The sequence below is a fragment of the Aulonocara sp. 'chitande type north' Nkhata Bay genome, linkage group LG22 (assembly GCF_057382095.1).
Source record: "Aulonocara sp. 'chitande type north' Nkhata Bay isolate Kocher_YH1m ecotype deep benthic linkage group LG22, A_spYH_male_GT1.1, whole genome shotgun sequence".
In the NCBI taxonomy this organism is placed as follows: Eukaryota; Metazoa; Chordata; class Actinopteri; order Cichliformes; family Cichlidae; genus Aulonocara; species Aulonocara sp. 'chitande type north' Nkhata Bay.
The window spans coordinates 10,166,554-10,177,340 of record NC_141364.1 but is presented as its reverse complement, the minus strand read 5'-3'; positions in this window follow the sequence as shown (position 1 = coordinate 10,177,340).

Genomic DNA, 10,787 nt, shown 5'->3' with positions numbered 1-10,787 from the left:
ACTGCCTCAGTGATGATTGTCTCTGCATCCTCTACTTTACCTCCTAACCATTATCCCCTTTAACACACAATATAAAGTCACACCAAAAGTGTTGTGTAGCTTTATTAAGAATGACGTCTGTAACTTGTACACATTTGTACTTTTACTTGTTTTATCAGCTCAGTCCGCAGGCACACACGTGGAGGTTCAGCTCTCTGTTTCACTGCAATTCAATTCAATTCAATTTTATTTATATAGCGCCAAATCACAACAAAAGTCGCCTCAAGGCGCTTCATAGATACAGAGAAAAACCCAACAATCATATGACCCCCTATGAGCAAGCACTTTGGCGACAGTGGGAAGGAAAAACTCCCTTTTAACAGGAAGAAACCTCCGGCAGAACCAGGCTCAGGGAGGGGCGGCCATCTGCTGCGACCGGTTGGGGTGAGAGAAGGAAGACAGGATAAAAGACATGCTGTGGAAGAGAGACAGAGGTTAATAACAGATATGATTCAATACAGAGAGGTCTATTAATACATAGTGAGTGAGAAAGGTGACTGGAAAGGAAAAACTCAATGCATCATGGGAATCCCCGGCAGCCTACGTCTATTGCAGCATAACTAAGGGAGGATTCAGGATCACCTGGTCCAGCCCTAACTATATGCTTTAGCAAAAAGGAAAGTTTTAAGTCTAATCTTAAAAGTAGAGATAGAACTGCAGGGTCCCTTCATTCTTCACATATCCGTGTCGGGCAGAGTGTCACTCTGGAGGCTGAATGGCCCTTGTGCAAGCACACACACTTCTTAGCAGTGCATGCGTATGTCCAACCAATCAGGGAGCTCCTTACACTGTTGCAAAGCTAATATGTATTGCTTTGGGATTTCAGAAATCAGATAGCTAATCCAATAATTAATCTGTCAACTAATCCAGGATATAATCCAGTAGTTAATCTGTTAGCTAAACCACTTTCGAATGAGTTGTGGAATCGCCATTTATAATGTCAGAAATATATTTGTTGAAAATCTTTGATTTTTTAATCCATTTGTCCATTTATTTGTCTTTTTAAAATTGTGTTTTTAAAACAATTTTCAGAATCTGTTTTTTAATTTTGGAATTCACTTTTTTTTTTTGAAATGAGGGTTTGATTGAGAGTTTAATTCTTTTTTGTGAATAATTCAAATATGGCAGCACGGTGGCACGGTGGTTAGCACTGTTGCCGCACAGCAAGAAGGTCCTGAGTTCAATTCCACCATCAGGCCGGGGTCTTTCTGTGTGGAGTTTGCATGTTCTCCCCATGTTTGCGTGGGTTCCCTCCGGGTACTCTGGCTTCCTCCCACCGTCCAAAGACATGCAGCTTGTGGGGATAGGTTAATTGGATAATCCAAATTGCCACTAGGTGTGAATGTGCGAGTGAATGTGAGCGCGAATGGTTGTCTGTCCTTGTGTGTTAGACTGGCGACCTGTCCAGGGTGTACCCTGCCTCTCGCCCTATGACAGCTGGGATTGGCTCCAGTGCCCCCCGCGACCCTGAAAAGGATAAGCGGTAGCGGATGGATGAATAATTCATTTTAAAATATTGATTTAAAAACAGTGTTTTTATTTTTCATTAAATTATTAAATAATATTAAATTACTTTAGTAGTGTTTGAATAAATAAAATTAAAAATGAATTTGTAAATGAATTTACAAATGTATATTTTATTGTACAATTCATTATTAAGCACATAATTCTTTATTTTGATGCGTGTGGCTGTGTGATCCTCCATATAGCACTTATAAGTAGCCGATTCAGGGACATAGGTAAGGTCATCACAGTCACAGTGTGTTTATTCAACATTCGGTGCTACTTCCCTGAACTGTCAAACAGGTCACACGTCTACTGATATTCATGCAGGTGCTCTTATTTAACATCCTTTCCTCTGCAGTTTCATACCATAAACAGATTTTATAAGACATAAACATGTAATGACTGTGCTTAAACAGATACTTTCAGTAGCGGGAAAAATACTGGTATATTTTATGTCATCACCTTGACAGGAATGAGGAAAATTTCTTTGAGTTTTTATTTGCTTTGACTTAATTCTTCCGCTCTACCACTCAGCATTTTCTCCTGCAGACTTTTGCATCACACTTAAATTACGTTTACATTTTTAACATGTTAACAAAATTGTTAACATGATTTAACACAACTTGTATCTTTGTTGCTCTTAATTTAGCAAAGCACTATACTGTTGAAAAGACTTCTGGGGTGCAGGATAAAATGCGGTGAACCATATTAAACCAAAACACAAGCCACTGTCCAATCTCTGTGTGCTACTGTTCAAAGTAGAACCGCCTAAGAAGTGAACATAACTTTCTATTTAACCTTTGGAGTGCAAAAATCCAACATTTTATCATGTAAAATTATGACTCAGGGTTGCATGTGTTCTGGAGCCTCTCCAAACTGTGATAGGGTAAGAGGCAGGGTACGCCCAGGCAAGGTCACCAGCCTGTTAAAGGGCTCAAAGTATAACAAGTATCTTATATATGTGGTAGTTATGACAACTCGGAAAAGTTGTAATCGACAATTTAGAGCTTCAGCTTATGACAGTTGGTCTTGATATTTAGATTAGACCACTACTATTACTATTTCCAGCACACTTGCTTGATAAACAGTCAATTGGCTACTGAAACTCTAAAATAGATAAAAAGGATTAAAAATCTGTCATAATTACACTAAACTTAACAACAACAACAATAATAATAATGATATATTTATTTGTATTAGATAGTATCAGATAACATTCATGTAGGTCTATCTCTTGGGTTATAATATCTATTGTCTGCAAACTGCAGTGAAACAGATAAAAAAAAAAAATCTTTATACCAGAATTTAAAATCGCTCATGCTGGAATGCTTAAACAGTATTTATAGTTTCTATTATTATTTTTTATTTATGAAATACTCTGTGCTGCCTTGTTCCTCCTGAAAACACTGTTTTTTACTGGCTTATGGTCGGTTGCAGGATAAAGGACTGTGAAAATGATTCAAACCAGGTTTGCTGCAGCTACAGCAGAGTACTATCCACAAAACAAAAACACTATAGTGAACACAACTATACTTTTTGTCACGATCCGCAAGGCAGAGCATGAGGAGATCACTGGTGAAAGATGTGGATTCAAGAGCAGACACTGACAACCGACTTACTGAGCGTGAACTTTATTCACAGTGGGAGGCAAAATACGAACAAAAGCAGAGAATGGCAGAAACTCAAACTAAGAAAAGCCTAAACTGACAAAATTAACAAGAAGCATGCAATCTGAGGCAAGGAACTAGAAAAACTTGAAACGCAGGTGAAAATTTAGGGATGACAAGTAGATGAACCAGCAACAAATAGAGGAAGACACAGGGCTAAAATACACAGGCAGGACAATGAAAGGCTGGGCAATGAGTGGGAAAACAGCTGGGACAAATGAGACATAACAAGACAAAGGAAGCTAAGCAGAATACACTGACATAGGACAAGGACAACCAAAGTAAAACAGGAAGCACGAGACATTAGCAAAGACGCAGACTTGATACAGAGATGTGGAAACCATGACAGACTCTGTAACATGAAGCACAGACAAAAGTAACTAGATGAGGAACACAGGGAAGACGTAAAGACAGAAAATCAAGACTAAGCATACAACAGAATTAAACCTTCATCGAGAACACAGCGACGGCACAGAAACAGAACAGAAACCTAGATACCAGGAACTATAAATGTAAACAGAAAACCATAATTCAAAGAGTATAACTTAAACCCAAAAGACAAACAATGGGTCACCAGACCCAGTGCCGTGACACTTAGAGTGCATCTGAAATGACCATAACATTTTATTATGTAACATTACGACTCAGCATTTTTGAAAGTTTTTAGTTTTCATGTTATGCTTAGACTGTTATGAAATATCATACATTTAGGATTTATCTTTTGGGTTGTGATATATAATATGTGATTTTCCATATGCTTCCAGACTAAAAGGAAAATAAAGATGTGGGACACACCTGTGGAGGTGATAAAAGAGATAATTATGAGTCTGGGCTTGCGGTGTGTAAATCTGACATTTGAAGAGTAATACACATTTGAGAGCTTAAAAACATAAATTGGCAGGGATTTAGGAAATATTTTGAGCACTAGTCATCATTCCTCGTAGTATGGGCCAGCGCATGACATATACAAATACAGGTCAACACAGCGGTATCCAACTCCAGGCATCGAGGGCCAGTGTCCTGCAGGTTTTAGATGTGTCCTTGATCCTACACAGCTGATTTAAATGGCAAAATTACCTCCTCAACGTGCCTTGAAGTTCTTCAGAGGCCTAATAATAATTTGATTCAGGTGTGCTGAACCAGGGTGCTATCTAAAACCTGCAGGACACCGGCCCTTGAGGCCTGGAGTTGGACGCCCCTGGGCCAACACAGGGACAGATAAAACAGATTCCCAGTAAACAGAAAACCATCCCATCCATCTATTGTCTTCCACGTATCCAATGGTTATAGTGGATGCTGGAAGCCAGCTCTCATGAGTGCACAGAAAGGTTATACCCTTTGACAGGTTGCCAAGCTATCATGAGGCTCAAAGTATAACTACCATCTTATAGTTGCTGAGAATTATGTATGAATCAACTGAGAGTGTCAGCTTCTTAGAGTTGGCAATGATATTTACTTCCGAGCACCACTAATCTAAAATTTGTAGTTTTAGGTAATACATTTAAAGCTTTTAGTAGCTTTTAGAGGAATTGTTAGATAATGAAAACTGCTCTCCATGTTCAAATTCATGTTGGTTTCTGTTACTCACATGAATTCAGATTGGATAATATCATTTTTAGGTCTTCAATTTCTGTGTCAGTCTGTTGCTACCGTTTTGTTTTTCAAGCAAAAGCTAAAGGCTAAAGCATCACAGAAACCATGTGATAACCAGTAACCTTGGATAAATGTCTCAGACCTATCTTTCTAACAACTAACGCAGCTAGTTTACCCATAAACTGTAAGTTGTTGAGCAAACACCTCGGACTTCCGTGAAGTTCATGCCGCCCTCAGTAAAGAGAACATAAAACTGACTCAGTATGTTTTTTGTATGTTTTTTGAGGGGTGAATTAAAGAGATATATAGAAATATAGAAATAATTATGCTTTCCTTCAGCTCTTATGTAAATTAATATTAATGGATTATTTTTAATAGGCTGTGTTTTTGGTCCCTGACCTTTCTGGATTTGCTTATGTTCAAACCTTAAGCAATTTTAAATGAGAACATAATTTGTTGGCATTTTGCCTTTATTTGATTGAAGAGTGAACTTTTTAGGATTGGAGTGTGGGGAGAGAGACGGGGTAATCCACATGCAGCAAGAGGCCCTGGGTTGAAATCAAGCCCAGATCAATGCATTGAGCCTTGTGGCATATGGCCATCTGCTCAACTATCCGCTCAACTAAAGAGACCTGAACATCACCATGAACATCACCATGAACTAGTGATGTGCGGATCGATACTGAAATATCGATTCCTCCGGTACCAGTCATTTATGTTCTAGAATCGATACTCATATTAAAATATCGATATTTTAGTAATTTAGGGTAAATTTGTAGTTATCATTAACAGGAACAAAGTGCAAATAAACTATATCATTTGGATTGTCTACATTGGAAGGAACTACTTAGTCTTCTGCCTGTCATAGTCATGTGTGACGTACGTTTGTATAAATGTGTCCAGCCCCTTGTTGTGCACACTCACAACAATGGCTGAGCATAAATGGAGTCATGTGCAGACGTATTTTACTTCCACAAATGGTTGAGACGTAGTTTGCAATACATGTGGCAAGAAAGGGAGGTGTTGTGGCAACACTGCTAACCTCATCAAGCACTTCAGAGTAAATCATATCACAGAATATGACGAGCTTATGTTGAGGTGAACTGAAGAGGAGGACAGGGACAGGGACAGGTGCTGCAAGGGTGAGACAGACGTCTCTCACGGAGTCCTTTAGTGCTGCAGGCAGGCAACGTGTTCAAATAGTGCACAACTTCAGTTTTTTTTATTTCTATATGATAACTGTGCATTATTAAGCGATAAGAACAAGTAATCTGATGTCCTGTAGTCATTATGAAGCTATAATTTGAGATACAATAACTGAAATACGTTTTTGTACAAAGTATCGGTATCGGATCAGTATCGTCGATACCACCCTGAATTTCAAGGTTCAAGGTTCAAGGTTCTTTATTTGTCACATGCATAGTTATGCAAGTATAACACACAGTGAAATGTAGTCTGACACGCTCCTCGACATGTGCAAAAATTGGGGGGGGGGGGGGGGGGGGGGTGTAGAGGAAGAACATTATATATATATATATACATACATATAGTATATACACTGGGTGAATGTGCAGTAGTAGCAGCTAGCAGGTGAATTCTGTACATTAATATGAATAGACATCTGACTATTTTACTTGGTATCGGATCGGAAAGGAAATCAGTGGTATCGCACATCACTACCATGGGCATCACCATGGGCATGAATTTCGTAGTAATTTCAGGCTTTAAATTAATTTTGTGGACTTTTATTTTTCCAGGATTAAATGACTTTGCAGCACATACAACTTTAATGACTTTGTTTGAATATATTTAGAATTTTCTCTAATCCACCAAGGCTCAAAAGTATGCATACACCGCCAGTAATTTATTTGTTAAATGCCCCTTAGCAAGTTGCATCTTGACCAGATACGTTGGTAGCCATCAACACGTTTCTGTGTCGATATTTTGGCTGGAAAACTCTACTTTCAGTTGACTTTAGTGGACTTTAGTGCCGAATAGAGCTTTCTTAACACCATGTTTACTTATCAGCCAGGGATTCTGTTGGAGAACCTGCCAGAGCCTCTTCAGGTTTCAGCTCGAAAAGTACTTATCTTGCCAGTATCACTCAAAAAACCTCACTGAGTTTCTCAGTCTGTTTATCTTTGACATACCTAGCACACCCTGGTACAGAGGCTAAAAATCCATAATGCAGGCATTGACCAGTCTTGGAATACAATAACTGACTAAAGTTCATTCTGTCACCAGTTCTGTCTGTCACTGACCTGTTCTCGGTATCCAGGAAATATGATTTGGAGGAGGTGTTTCTAATGAATGTGGCTTTCTCTCTTCCAGCACAGCGATTGTATGAATGGGCTGTAGACATTTACACTTTAATTATTGCAGGAAGCAATAATTAAAGTGTAAATGTACATCTTTTGGAAATGTACATCATGGGTTCCCTGGCAGTGGGCATCATCATGCCTTTGTCATATCCACTCTGTTTGGGCTTTTTCTTTCTGGAGAAGAAGGGTGAGAATCTCAAACCATGCATCCGCATTTGAATCAAATCTCTGTTAAAAACAAGTATCTGTTGCCTCTGTTGTCTTCCGCATTTGAACTCTTGCAGGGTGCCACCATTTTTTCTAAGTTGTATCTCAGTAACGCTTACCACAGGGTGTGGATAAAAGATACTTCAAGTATTTTGGGATCCCTTTTATGCATACCACTGCTCCAGCTGTGCTCCAAGCCATGGGTAACAATTAGAGATGGACCGATCCGATATTACGTATCGGTATCGGTCCGATACTGACCTAAATTACTGGATCGGATATCGGAGAAAAATAAAAAATGTAATCCGATCCATTAAATATCACGAAAGCACCTCACAAAACTTGCAACACGCCGTAACTCACCTCAGAACGTTAGCACCGGAGCAGTATGCATCACGTGATAGAGCGGCTGTGGCATGCGGGACCTGTCGGTGGTCTGGATAGCATTTGGAGCTTCGCTAGCAACCTGGCATTTCATCTCCGACAAAGTTATCCCCGAGAGAAGTAAAGCAAGTGTGTAAGTCCATCTCTGAATGTTTGTAAAGCATTCCTGCGTTAAGCTTAACCGACTGCCTCTCGCTCTCCGGCTGCTACTTCAATCATGAAACTGCTTAATGATCAGCTGATCGGCTTTTCTGTCGCGAGTCCGTGTCTCTTGTTTGCTTTTGGCCCACTTTGCACCAGAAAGAGGAAACCAGTGGATAAACAACAGCAGCACGTTTAAGCTTGATCAGCTGTTGTTAGAATGTATTTAATATTACTTTCTACTCCAGGATCTTTTTCTACGTAGCTGACGGCTGGTAACTGTGCAGGGGCGGATCTAGGAAAGTTTAGCCAGGGGGGCCGATAGGGCATTAACAGGAAAAAGGGGGCACAAAGACATACTTTTCTTTCTTATTCTCATTTAAAATGTCGAGCTTTTAATTATTTAATATTTATCTGAATCTTACACCCAAAGTTTTAATCTGATGTAAAATGTATAGAAGTCCATTATTGTATATAGTAACTGTTAAGTCTAATATACCCTAGTAAGCTATAGTACTTTTTCCTTTGGGAAGGTACCATCTGTGCAGTCTGCAATTTTGTTGAAGAAAGATGTTGAATCTATTTAATATTTCTTGAAAAAGAATTGATTTCTGTGTATTTTTTTTCACACTGCATCAAATTAAGGTTGATTACGTCGATTAAGCATCATGAGGTGGAGCGTGAGGGGTGGGTCCCTATTTTTTATTTATTTATTTTTGTTGTTGCTGGGAGTTGGAACCCTATTAGTTAGGTTGCTTAATATTTATGCTAAGTACTCTTTAAAATACCAGAATAGGGAGGATGGTGTAGGTTTAAGTTTATTAGATTGATCAGTATTGCTGAACTATGAAATATTTTTTTTTTGCATACAGGTATAACAGAATAGCTTTAGTGTAGTTGTTGTTTTAAACTTGAGTATGAACTTATACAAAATGCAGAAAGATATTTTAAAAACAGTTTTGTTGATTAAAAAACACTATATCGGATTCATATCGGTATCGGCAGATATCCAAATTTATGATATCGGTATCGGTATCGGACATAAAAAAGTGGTATCGTGCCATCTCTAGTAACAATGTGCTGACTTCACCTTTGTCTGCTTGGATAATATTTTCATCCTCTCCAAGACCATTTCCAAGCATCAAAATCACACCCTCCAGGTACTGGAATGCTTATTGGAAAATGAACTGCATGTCAAAGGACAAGGATTTATATTGCGTGTTGATTTTGTGGCACTTTGGGGATTTATTACTAAGTACAGGTAAAATGACACCCAGCTTAGGTTCAAATGGTGGAGTAGACAGTTTTGGCAATGATGAGAAATCTCCAGCATTTCTTGGGGTTTGTAAACCTTTACAGTCATGTAATTAAAGATGTATGTGAATGTACTGCATCTTCTGTCCAAAACAAGTCCTCCAGTTTACTGTTCATGGGACCGCTTAGACCTCTATCTGTTCCTGGATGGCCATGCTCCCACATTTCCCTGAACCTCATCAGTGTCAATAATTGACCAGTTTTCCAAAGGTGCTCACTTTGTGGCTCTGCAAAAACTGCCCACAACTATAGAAAGTGCTCAGCTTCTAACTCGTCATGTATTTTTGCTTCATCCTACCGGAAACCATTTGGAATCAAGGGCCTTAGAGTTAGAGGTATCCCTGGTACAACAGCCACTTCTATTCCCATCCAAGAAGGTTTGTTTTGCAGCTCCTTCTGAGCAGCATCACCTCTCCCACTGTTGTCAGCCTTTGATGGCGGCCCGTGCAGCTCTATTGACGACACAAGAACGAAGCAAGCGCCTGGCTTACCTACGGCATGGCACCCATCTACTCTGCAGGTTTGATTATCTTCCAAAAATATCCAGTTATGAAATGTATTTCAGAAACTATTTTAGAATTGCCCTAAGACCTGTCAGGCCTGAGGCAAATGAGAATCATTCTAAATCTTGTTCAGCCCAGTGCAAAGTTGCATAACCTTTCTGTGACTTACTTGCAGTCACAGTTAATATGCACTTTCTGCTGTGCATTAAAACATTTCACTGTGTGTCAAACCATTTCAACATATCAGTCGTAAATTAAAGGGTAAATGAGGTGGAAAATGAGAGGCTTTAATTATTAAATCTGTATTAAATAATTGTTGTTTACATGTGAAGAGACCCCTTTTCAAAGGCTCTTTCACTGGATCATCTTTTCTAAAGAATGTAACAGGTTAAAATTATTGTCAGCAGTGACTGAGTCTGCCATCCCTCCTCCCAGACAAGAAGGTTTCTACGAATGTCCACGTAATCAGTCTCACTGTGCTTAGCACTGGATTAAGTTGCTGCTACCATAAACTGAGCATGCGCATTAACAAAAAAACAGACATTTATAGCATTTTTTCCTCTTCACACAGTTAGCTGGTAGATGGCAGGCGTCTGACTGTGGGGTAACCTGCTGTATATGTCTTGTTGCCACATCAACATGTGGACATGCAATGAAAATTTTCCTTACCCATGTGAGTAAAGGGGCTCTGTAGCTTCATGATTAGCGTGCGTTTGTTCCGGTTTTTCTTACTTCACTTTGATTTGTGCACGGCTGCAGGTGAGGCTGACACAGCGGAGCTCCATCAGTTCATCACGCCTCCACTGCATAAGACGTGCCGGGACCTGAGGTTGTGTTGTTGTGTGTGTGTGTTGGGGGGGCGGGGGGCAGAGGGAGTGTTCGCCTAGGGCACCAAACAGGCTAGGACCGCCCCTGCTTGCTTGTAACCAAACCTGTTGAAAATTTTATCTCAAATCCCAAGGTGGAGTCCATCCTAGTGTTGACCCTTCACAAGAATTCTCCTCAGGTCTTCCCGTTCCTTTGACTTTGCAATTGTTCTGAGGATTGGTTGTTAAACAAATCCTTTTTACGGTGCCAAAGAGAAACTACTGGTTATAGTCAATCATTATCAC